A 12,597-nucleotide genomic window follows, 5' to 3' on the forward strand; every position below is an offset into this window, starting at 1 on the left:
AGCATTTAGTCCATTTACATTCAGTGTTATTATTGAGAGATATGGGTTTAGAGTCATTGTGTTATCTGTAGGTTTCATGCTTGTAGTGATGTCTCTGGTCCTTTGTGGTCCTTGCAACATTTCAATTACAGAGTCCCCCTTAGGATCTCTTGTAGGGCTGGTTTAGTGGTGATGAATTCCTTCAGTTTTTGTTTGTTTTGGAAAACATTTATCTCTCCTTCTATTCTGAATGACAAGCTTGCTAGATAAAGGATTCTTGGGTGCATATTTTTCCTGTTCATCACATTGAAGATTTCCTGCCATTCCTTTCTGGCTTGTCAAGTTTCAGTAGATAGGTCTGCTACTACCCTTATGTGTCTGCCCTTGTAGGTTAAGGTCTGTTTCTCCCTAGCTGCTTTCAGAATTCTCTCTTTATCTTTGTATTTTGCCAGTTTCAGTATGATATGTCGTGCAGCAGATCGATTCAAGTTATGTCTGAAGGGAGTTCTCTGTGCCTCCTGAATTTCAATGTCTGTTTCCTTCCCCAGATTGGGGAAGTTCTTAGCTATGATTTGTTCAAGTACACCTGTGGCCCCTTTCTCCCTCTCTTCTTCTTCTGGAATTCCTATGACACAGATATTGTTCTGTTTCATTGAAGCACTTAGTTCTCTAATTCTCCCCTCATGATCCAGAATTTTTTTTATCTCTCCTTTTCTCAGCTTCATCTTTTTCCATAATTTTATATTCTATTATTTCACCTATTCTCCCCTCTGCCTTTCAATCCTTTCTGCCACCGCCTCTAATTTTGCACCTTGTTTACAACATTTTTTAATTCATCATGATGATTTTTCAGTTCCTTGATCTCTGCAGCAGTAGATTCTCTGCTGTCTTCTATGCTTTTTTCAAGAACTTCTCTTTAATTTCAAGCATTTATCTTATGACTATTATTCTAAATTCTTGTTCATGTTTATATTTGTTTTGAGCAATTCTTTAGCTGTCATTTCTTCCTGGACTTTCTTTTGAGGAGATTATTCCATTTCATCATTTTGGCTAGTTGTCTGTCCCTTATGTGTTTTAAAAGCTTGTTGTGTGCACTGCTTCTGTGAACACTTCTGTATTAAAGAGTGATCATCCAGGGCCTGGCCTTTCAGGAGGTGATTTTGGAGAGTGTATTTGCTCTCTGTTTTTGTGACTTTGGTTACTTTATATCCCTACTCATAGTGATGTTTTGGACCCTCCACCCCATGTGCTTTGATTTGTTCATTGAAGTAGCCCTAGAAAGGAAATCAAACAGACAAACAAACAAACAAAAAAAAAAAGGAAAACAAAAACACACAAGGACACAAACAAAAAAACAAAAAAAACCCCAAAAAACCAGAAATACCAGCTAAAAGTAAACAATAGGATGGAGGTGGTCCCGAGGGAAGAGAGCTTATCCCATACAAAGAGAGAAATAACAGAGGAGGGTAAAAAGAAAAAAATAAGTGTTGACCAGGTAGAGAAACTATACGGCCTAATCCAGAGAAAGTGGAAAATAAAGAAGGAGGCAGGGAAAAAGAAAAGAATATAAAATTGACCAAAGAAACTATATGGCTTAATCCAGAGAGAGAGTAGAGAAAGTAAAGAAGGAGACAGGGAAAAAGAAAAGACAGAATTGATGAGACAGAGAAACTATATGGCTTAATCCAGAGAGTGAGAAAGGAAAATAAAGAAGGAGGTGTAGAACATGTATCAAGAGAATGGATTAAATATGTCTGCTTAAACAAACCAACAACCAGAGTAACCAGAGTAGAGGAGGGAAGAGATAAGAAGAAGAAAAGGAAGGAAGAATATATCTATATAATAAGAATTGTTGGAGAATTAAACCAGGCAATGCAACCACACTGGTCTGGAGAAGAGGCTTTCTGGTTCATCCACATCAACCCTGCTCCAGAAGATATGCAGTTACCAGGCATGGAGGGGTGTGGTTTGGGGTAGGCGGGTCCTGCCTCCACTGTGGGGCACTGTGTGTTCCCTGAAGCGCCCCACCTATGGTCCGTCAGGTTGTCTGGGTGGGTCCCTGGAAACAACTCTGACTCTTTTCCTTCTGGACTCCTGGGGTTCAAAGTCCTTTGGCCTCACCATGGCTTTGTTTGAGAGATGAGGGAACTTCAGATCCCCCTACTTCTCTGCCATGTTGGCCCCTTCCTCCAACCCCTCCCTTCTGAGGAACTGCAGCTTTGACTCACTCATATCCTCTTGGGGGAGGGTCTCACTGAGCAATGGCCAGGTGCTTGCCAGCCCTCAGGAACATTCAAAAGACTGCGCTGCTGATGGTGCCTAGAGACTGTGGCTGGGTGCCATCCCGCCCCAGAAAAAGTTTGGGTAATCTTGTAGCAGCAGCATTTCAGCCATTATGGAAAATCACAACACACATCTGGTACCAGCTTCACCCGTAACCTCCTTGTTCCAACACCAGTGAATGTGGTTGTTCTCTGGAGTCTGCTGAGACCTTTGTCTGTGGGGTGCCCACACAGCCTCTACCAGATGTCCTTCCAGCAGGGGAACCACCTCTCCCTGTGTGGCCCATGGACCCCTTGGACCTCACTATCTGCCCCTGGGGATTCGCCCTTCCCACCAAAGCACTGCCATGTATTGAGCTGTGGAGTTGCAGACTCTGCACTCTCCTTGTTTTTAGAGTCTTAATGAAATTTAAACCCTCTCCTTTCTCCTTTCTCCCTTTTTTGTTCAGTCCCTGTGGCTGTTTCTACTTTTCCACTTTCTCTCCAGCTGCTTTTGGGGGGGTGCTTTTTCCATACTCTCCCCCCCGTCTCTGTCCTCTCTCTGCAAGCAAAAACATCTCCCTGCCCTCCGTGGCTTCTCTCTCCTAGTTCACTCTCCATGCGGTGTACCTGCCGAGTTCTGTGGTTCAGGTTGTGGAGATTGTTGTGTTAATCCTCAGGTCAGTTTTCTAGGTGCGTGGGATGGTTCAGTGTTGATCTGGGTGCATTTCAGGGATGAGAGATACAAGAAAAACTTCCATGCTGTTCCACCATCTTGACCCCTCCTAAGGAATCTATAAATTGACTCTCTAATATATACAATGGAATATTATTCTGCCATTTGTGGCAACATGGATGGAGCTTGAGGGTATTATGCTAAGTGAGATTAGCCAGACCCAAAACAGACAAATGCTGTATGATTTCACTTATATGTAGAATTTTTAAAAGCTAAACTCAGAAAAACGTAGTTACTTGGGGCTATGAGATGAGGGAATTGGAGAGATGTTAAGAATGCAAACTTGCAACTACAAGATAAGTCAGTTCTAAAGACCCAAGGTACAATATGGTGATTATAATCAACAGTAGTGTATTGTAAACTTCAAAGTTACTGGGAGACTAGATCTTAATTGTTCTTAACACAAAAAGGAAATGGTCATTATGTAACGTGATATAGGTGTTAGTTAACACTACAGTGATGATCATATTGCAATATGTAAAATATCAAATTAATAAGTTTCACACTTTATTTATTTATTTATTTATTTTTTAAAAAATTTTTAACGTTTATTTATTATTGAGAGACAGAGAGACACAGAGACACAGAGTGTGAGCAGGGGAGGGGGCAGAGAGAGGGGGAGACACAGAATCTGAAACAGGCTCCAGGCTCCAAGCTGTCAGCACAGAGCCCGACACGGGGCTTGAACTCACAAACCACGAGATCATGACTGGAGCTGAAGTCGGTCGTCCAACTGACTGAGCCACCCAGGTGCCCCATAAGTTGCACACTTTAAACTTATACACTCTTATATGTCAGTTATATCTTGATAAAAAGGGTAAGCCTCGGGCACCTGGGTGGCTCAGTTGGTTAGGCATCCAATCCCTGACTTTGACTCAGGTCATAATGTCATGGTTTGTGAGATTGAGCCCTGACTTGGGCTCTGCACTGACAGTGCCATGCCTGCTTAGGATTCTTTCTCTCCTATCTGTTTGCCCTTCCCCTAACTCATGCTCTCTCTCTCCCTCTCTTTCTTAAAATAAATAAATAAATATTTTTTAAAACATGTAAGCCTCTAAGTTTACTGGTATTAGTATTTTAGATACCTACACAGTATTTCAGGCCTTTAAGTATATTTTTATAGAGAAAATTATGGTTCCCTATTTTTGTGTAGCACTGAATGGTTCATAGAATATTTTTATATTCATTTCTCATTTAATCCTTACAATAACATCATGGGATGGGTAATATCCCTGTTTTTAAGATTAAGAAGCTGAATTTTTGCTAGGCCATGATTGCCCAAAGTCATATGATTTTGGATGCAGCAAAACTAGGATTAGAACTAAAGCCACTGTCTTGATATTCTCCACATTTCCCTCCTGAACAGGAAAATTACAGTGCATGTATACATGTGTGCTTATATATCCTTTCTTTCTATATCCTGAAAACTCCCAGAAGTTTCCCTTTTATTTTTAAAATGTGATCGCACCCTCTGTCATCCATTGCCTTATTAAGAGAATGAGAGATATAGCAGATAACAGTAGTAAATCTAGGAGGTGGGCAGTTTCTGTTACAAAGGGTGTGGATACAGATGCAAACACCTCACCCCGAAGGCAGAGGCTGCCTTTGGAAGGAAACTGTTGTAGGCAGGTGGGAGGTGGAGTTAAGACAGGAGACACTGGCAGGAGATACTTTTCCCCAAGACTGATTAAAAGATAGGATTCCGGGCCTCGTGTCTTGGAAAACAATAACAGAAAAAGAGATCCATTCATATAACTTAAGAACAAGGGAGCACATTGTGTGGTCTTAGGAAAATTACCCATAAATAAAATGCTGGAATTACAGTCAAGCCTCAAGAGATCTGGAAAATCATCAGCCATCCACTATTCCTGTCCTTGCTTTGTTTCTGGAGGCACGCCGGCTCTCATCTCTCCTTCTCTAGGCAGAGTTTCATTCCTCTCTCCCAGCAGATTGATTTTTTTCTACTCACTTATTTATTGCAATTGGTTTGCACCTCCCCTAATCGGCAGTTTTTGCTCTGCATGACCTCTCTGCTTGGCTTACTACAAAGTATAGTAACCTTTTAGTGTTTAGATTCCGAGTGCATAGAAGAGGAAATATAATTGGCCAGTCTTGGCAGGTGTTTGCCACTGGTCCAATCAGCCATGATGAAGGACTAAGATAACATGGTATGAATATCAATAGATCAAGGTTGCAGGTTGGGCAGTAAGAAGTATGAATATTGAGCAATTAATACAGTTGCTGATTCATCTAAGACCCTATGAAGCCAAGGCTAAGAGAGGTAAAACTTGGACACATTTGAAGGGCACTGTATGTAGGATTAAATCATGATCATTAGCAGGATAACTTAAAGTTGAACTTTAAGCTATTTATCCAGAGATTCTTAAGATGGCTCTAAGGAAGGATCGCATTCCCCCTACTGGTCTGTGGTACAAGGGAAATGACAGGAGAGGGGTAAGTGGTTTTAGCTGAGAAGAGCAAAGTGCCACAGGGGCAGAAAGTCAGGCAGATTGTTAGATGTTTTTGAAGCCAGTACAGCCAATTTCTCATCTGGGTTAAGTCTTCCCTAAAATTAAAATTTATTCTCTTTGCGTAGACCCAACAGGTAGGCCTGGCTGCCTCAAGAAAAAATAGCAGTGTAAAATCTTCAGGAAACTGATAGAGTGATACTACTTATCATTGAGGAAGGCAGAAACCAGCATCTGATGTACCTATCTGCCAGATACTTTCCCTATGGTATTTAATTATCCCATGACAATCCTCTGAAGTAGTCATCAACATTACTCCCATCTTACAAAGGAGGAAACAGGTTAAATAATAAACAACCAGCTCTGTACTGCTCAAGCTACCAGCCAGTCTAAGCTCTTTGTAGTTTCAATTCTTTTATTCTCTTTGGTTTCCCTTTCTTCTTCTTTCTTCCCTCCCCTTTTCTTCTTTTTTTTTTTCTTTTCTTTCGTTCCCATTCTTTTTTCTTTGAAATTTTTTGGATCAGGTTTTGTGCTCAGTGACTTTTTAGACTCTAGTTCACAGTGGATATGATTAGTCTGATCTGTGTTTGATTCCCTGCCTTGACCTGTCCCATTGATGTTGCTGATGCTGGACCCTCAAGTCCCATCCAGAGACCCAGGATTGCATGTTTCCAGTGTTTACCTATCCCTACATGGATGCTCATCTGAGGGTATTTGAGAGCCCTTTTTGGTTCAATCACCATTGTTCTTAGTGTTGTCCATTGCTAACATCATCATCATCATCATCATCACTATTTAGCACTCTTCTGTTGTGCAACCCTTTCTATTTCTTGGTAATAATGGTTAGCATTTATTTTTCAAACTAGAAATGCCTAAAGCATTCTTCACTATTAACAAAAGTGTCTCAATTCTCACACTTTCACTCTAGTCAGATTTTGGTCCAAATGTAATTACAGTGAGAGCAATTGTGATGATAAATCTGGCCAGCTCCTCTGTAACTCAATCAGTTGGACACTAACAAAGAGAATTGTAGGGGCTTCAGGGAAGAGCTAAGACAGTAATTAAGGGGCTGGCGTTTAAAGGGGATATTAGAAATATTTAAGCCTTTACATTTAGGCCTGGTGGCAGAGCAAAAAGTTATCATCATAGTCACTATCCTGAAGAGTAATTTCTTATGTGCTATCATAGTCTATGTGACATTGGGATTAAAGGCCATACTGGTACTTTATGTAAGATGTTCTCTATGAGTTTTTATTTTTCATTTCAAAATGCTTTCCTTAGGTATGATTTCCATGCAAAAATATGTACATATCTAACATATAAACTCAATGAGTTTGGAAAGCGTGAATACACCTACAAAACCATCAGCACCACCAAGGACATAAACATATCCATCACCTCCCCAAATTTCTTCCTATCTCATTATTATTATCATTATTGTTGTGTGTGTGTGGTAAGTATACTTAACATAAATCTACTCTCCTAGCAAATTTTAAGTTTATAATACTGTATTGTTAGCTATAGGTACTATGCTGTATAGTAAATCTCCAGAACTTATATACCTTATAAAACTGAAACTTTTTTCCAAAAGGAGCAGAGAAAAAGAAAGAAACTGAAAGCTTACTTTAAAAAAAATGACAGAAAATTCCCCAAAGCTGGGGAGGAAAATAAACATGTGGATCCATGATGCCCAAAGAACTCCAAATAGACTGAACATAGAGAGGTATTCACTGGGACACAACATAATCAAACTGTCAAAAGTCAAAGACAAAGAAAGGATTTTGAAACTGGGAAGAGAAAAGTAGCTAGTTACATGGAAAGGAACCGCCATAAGACTATCAGTGAATTCTCAGCAGAAACCTTACAGGCCAGGAGAGAATGGAATAATATATTCAAAGTACTGAAAAAGAAAAACTGCCAACCAAGAATGTTATACTCAGCAAAGCTCTCCTTGAGAAATGGAGAGAGAATGTCTTCCCCAGACAAACATAAGCTGAGGGAGTTCATCATCACTAGAACTGCCTTATAAGAAATGCTGAAAGGAGGGGCGCCTGGGTGGCTCAGTCAGTTAAGCATCTGAATTTGGCTCAGACCATGATCTCATGGTCAGTGAGTTCAAGCCCCACATCAGGGCTCTGTGCTGACAGCTCGGAGCCTGGAACCTGCTTTGGATTCTGTGTCTCCCTCTCTCTGTGCCCCTTCCCCCACTTGCTCGCTCACTCTCTCTCTCAAAATAAATAAACATTTTAAAAAGTTAAAGAAATGCTGAAAGGAGTTCTTAAAGCTGAAATGAAAGGACACTGATTATCAACATGAAAATAAATGAAAGTATAAAACTCACTTTAAAAGTAAATGTATGGTCAGAGTCATAACATTATAATACTGCAATGATGGTATGTAAGTCACTTTGAACTCTGTGAATTTTTCCTTGCTTCCTCCTTTTTCTCCTTATTTTTCTTAATTGAGGGATTGTTGACACACAATGTTATGTTAGTTTCAGGTGTGCCACATAGTGATTCAGCTTCTCTACAGGTTATGCTGTGCTCACCACAAGTGAGCTACCATCAACCACCATACAGCTCTATTTACAGTATCATTGACTGTATTCCCTATGCTGTGCCTTTTATTCCCATGACTTATTCATTCCATAACTGGGAGCCTTATATCCTACTCCCCTTTACCTGTTTTGCCCATCCCTCAACCCCTTTATCTTCTTTAAAAATAATAATATTATTTCTTTTGTTAGGAAAAGGAGAAAACAAATCAAAATTCCCTCCTTGTCCCACACCAGTCTTGCACCCCGGTTCTCCACTCCACCCACATCTCTGTAACATAAATGAAAGGTAAATATTCCATTCCTCATTGAATATAAACTTTCAACAATATTTGACACTCTTACCCTGCCTTTTAATCTTATTCTTCTTATTTTTTTCCTTCTATTTCTGTGGCTATTCTTTTTTAGGATCCTTTGGGAGATTCTCTTCTTATATCTGACCTTCATATAGCCAACACCTACATGGCTTTACTATGTGCCGGCATTCTTCGAAGCCCCCTGTGCATATTATCTCAGTAAATCCTTGTAACACCCGATGAGAAGATATCTTTGCTTTACAGATAAGAAAATGGACACACAGAGAGGTTAAGTGACTCTCAGAGCTGAGAATTTGAACCTAGGAAATACAATTCCAGAATCCCTGTTCTTGACACCTAGTCTAGACTGCTTCTGTTTGGAATTCCTCTGGATTTTATTCTTAAAGACTTCTTAGCTTCTCACTTTATGCTTCTCTTCTAGGCAGTGACAGCAGTTGTCTCGTCATGACTTAAATTACCTACCAAACATTAATAACCCTCACACTGTACTGATAGTTCCTCCTTCCCTTCTTAACTCTAGACATTTACATTTAGTAGTTAAGTAGATATTAACATGGAATTTCCAAAAGACCTCAAATGAAATATGTACATGATCTTAGACTCCTTTCATACCACTTGTCACAATTGCAATGAAATAATTAACTTTGTAATTATTTGTTTCTATCTTCTCTGTTAAAATGAAAGCTTGCTGAAGTCAGGAAACTTCTTTTATCATTATGGTGGCCACACTCTTAGCACAGTGCCTGGCACATTGTAGTTGCTCAAAAATACTTTTTGAATGAATGAATAAGAAAAGGAATAGTAAAGGAATTTTTAAAAGGGGAAAAAAGAAGTCATTTTAAGTCCATTTCAATGTGCAACTCTCTGATGTCAATCACTGGCATACATTTTAAATAAATTATATTCCTAGGAAGTTAAAAACTTAGTATTCTGTTCTTTCCCCCTAACATGAAATATTTAAATAGTTCCCATAGATTTTTTATCATGTTAATGTTGCATGTGTTCAGTAACAATTCTCTATTTTTGGACAAAGATTTCCTCTCAACATTCAGTTATTATAGGCATATTTGTAATAAATACTTTTATGCATGTAGTTATATTATTTTTATGAAATATTTCCTTAAAATAAGTTCTTAGAAGTGTTCCAAGTTTAAATGGCATGAACACTGTGATGGTTCCTGACATAGATTATAAAATTACTGTATAACATTGTTGCACTGATATCACTAGAAGCAACAGAAATAATTCCAATCATCAGCATTGGAAATAATATCTCAGATTCTGCATGCAAACTTAGGGGAACTGCAGGTGTAAATAAAGAATGTTTTTCATGAACAAAAGAATCTTGCTCTTGGTAGCTAATCCTGATCCAATTGTGTTATCTTTCTGTTCATTTCTCAAAAATAGTTGTGCGTGCGTGTGTGTGTGTGTGTGTGTGTATAAACACAACATAAAATTTACCATTAAAAATTGATGGGGTGCCTGGGTGGCTCAGTCTGACTCTTGATTTTGGCTTAAGTCATGATCTCATGGTTCGTGAGTTCAAGCCCCGCATCGGGCTCTGTGCTGACAGTGTGGACCTGCTTGGGATTCTCTCTCTCTGCCCCTCCCCCCTTTGCTCTCTCTTTCTCTCCCTCTCAAAATAATAAACTTTAAAAAATTAAAAAAAAAGAAAGTATAAGGGCACCTGGTGGCTCAATCAGTTGAACGTCTGACTCTTGATTTCAACTCAGGTCATGATCTCACGGTTTGTGAGATCAAACCCCACATCTAGCTCTGTGCTGACAGCATGGAGCCTGTTTGGAATTCTCTCTCTCCTTCTCACTGCCCCTCTCCCGCTCATGCTTTCTCTCTCTCTCTCAAAGATGAGAAAATGAATAAACTTAAAAAATTGAAAGTATATAAGCAGTGGCATTAAGTAATTCACAATGTTGTACAACCAACATTACTTTTTGGTTCCAGAACTGTCTCATCATCTGAAATAGAAACGCTGTACCCATTGACAGTCACTCTTAATTCTTTCTTTCCTCTGGGTCCTGGCAATCATTAATCTGTTTTATGTCTCTATGGATTTATATGTCCTGGATATTTCATATAAATGGAATCAGGTGTTCAAACAAAATTTGTACTTGAATATTCTTAACAGCTCTATTTGCAATAGCCAAAAGGTGGAAACGACCCAAATAAATGTCCATTAACAGACAAATGGATTTAAAAAATGTGATATAACTATACAGTGGATTATTATTCAGCCATAAAAAGAAATGAGGTACTGATATATGCTACAATGTGAATGAATCTTGAAATCACCGTACTAAGTGAAAGAAACCAGATACCCATCTCTCGTTCTTCACTAAACAATTTATACAGTGTAGATCAATGTAAACAGCTTAGGAGGATGAAGTACATTTGAAAGGAGATGCAGCAAAAGGTCAACCTAAAAATTCATTTGCTGGGACTGACTTTATGCTAATTGAATTCAGTAAGCATTAATTGAATACCAACTGGGAGTCAGGTGTTGCTGTATGTGCTAAGGTTATAAAATGAATCAAAACAGCCCCTGACTTAAGGCAGGTCATACCTTAGATGAGATATAAACATGTAAATAAATCATTAATATTTATTATGCAGAAGTATGCATTCTGTGTTATGAGAACCCAAATGAAGGAAAAACTAATTCTACCTATAAGGTCAAGGAAAGAGACAAAAGGAGAATATGATTTTTGTTTGGCCCTGAACTATGAATAAGGGCTGTCAGGAGGAAACTGGGGTGCAACTCTATGGGGAAAAAGAAGCATAGAAAAGGAAAATATCTTGAACTTTCCCCTTTCCTTTTTGTTGACTGAGATCTCTTCCCTTGCCCCACAATTGGTGGTTTATCTTCTGATCATCAATGTTGACATACACTGAAAATAATTTTGGTTTCATTTTAATAAAGATATTTAAAAGAATAGGGTGTTATAAAATCAGGCAAGATTGAATCTTTGTGCTTGCTCAATGACATTAATAATTTTGTCAATATTGGGGCTCCAGGGTTAAGTTCAGTTGGTTAAGCGTCTGACTTTGGCTCAGGTCATGATCTCACGGTTCATGAGTTTGAGCCCCGCATCAGTCTCTGCGCTGACAGCTCGGAACCTGGAGCCTACTTCAGATTCTGTGTCTCCCTCTCTCTGCCCTTCTCCCACTTGTGCTCTCTCTCTCTTTCAAAAATAAACATAAACAATAATTTTGTCAATATTAATTAACATTGATAACGTGTGTTGAATGCAATCTTTTTTCCTCTTCATTTTCATTGGTTGTAAGAAGAAATACAGTACAGATTTTTTGATCTAATATGAACAATCTTCACTAACTATTAGAACTATAATCATTTTAATTTCAAATGTGTACATCTGGGCCTTTCAATGAATGAAAGACTAAGACTATAGTCTGTGACTTTGAGTTCACATAGTATAGAATGAGCCTCACAAATGTGCAGCATATGTGCCCCTGTGCCTCCCTCCCAGTCCTTGACAGGCATCTCTAATCGATAATGACATTCTCTGATATGAACCTGGACATGCCTCTGAATGCCTTTTCACATAGTCAGCCATGTCATGATGAATCAAAGGCAACTGATAAAATTCCATTCGCTATGTCTGTTGAAGAGAAGACTGTATTGAGAGTCAGAAGTTGTGGGTTTAAAGCCTAATTATTTCTTTACTAAGTTAGGCAACTTCTCTGAACCTCACTTTCTTCAGCAGGAAAATCTACCAATAGCTACTTTAAAGGTTGCTATTGGAGGATTACATAAGTTCAAATGTGTGAAAGGGCACAACTCCAGGAACTTAGGTGCTCAATAAATAAGTTTAGTGAAATCAGGATCCTTGTGACTTGCCTAAATCCTTCTGAGTCTTGCTTCCATGGATCTATTCTATTGAAAAGAGAAGTGACAGCTGCTTCTATCATTGGCAATGTTGCTGCCATTTTTCCATTTACCCAAAAGAGAAAGCTAAGAGCTATCTTCTACCTCCCTCTCTTTTGGCCTTCACACTAAGTTCTGTTTGTTTAGAAGGAACTCTGTTTTTCACCTTCCTCCCAGGTGACCTAGCATCACCCTAACACCAATGATGGTTCATCACTGAATGCCTGTATAATCTCATCAGCTTCTTGTGTTTCCTTTATCTTTTCCAGGGTTTTCAAACTTTGCAGTATTAACATTTTGGACTAGATGACTCTTCATTGGCAGAGACATTGTAGGATGTTTAACAGCATCCCTGACCTCTACCTACTAGATGCCAGT

This window comes from Lynx canadensis, chromosome D1 (genome assembly GCF_007474595.2).
Source record: "Lynx canadensis isolate LIC74 chromosome D1, mLynCan4.pri.v2, whole genome shotgun sequence".
Classification (NCBI taxonomy): Eukaryota; Metazoa; Chordata; class Mammalia; order Carnivora; family Felidae; genus Lynx; species Lynx canadensis.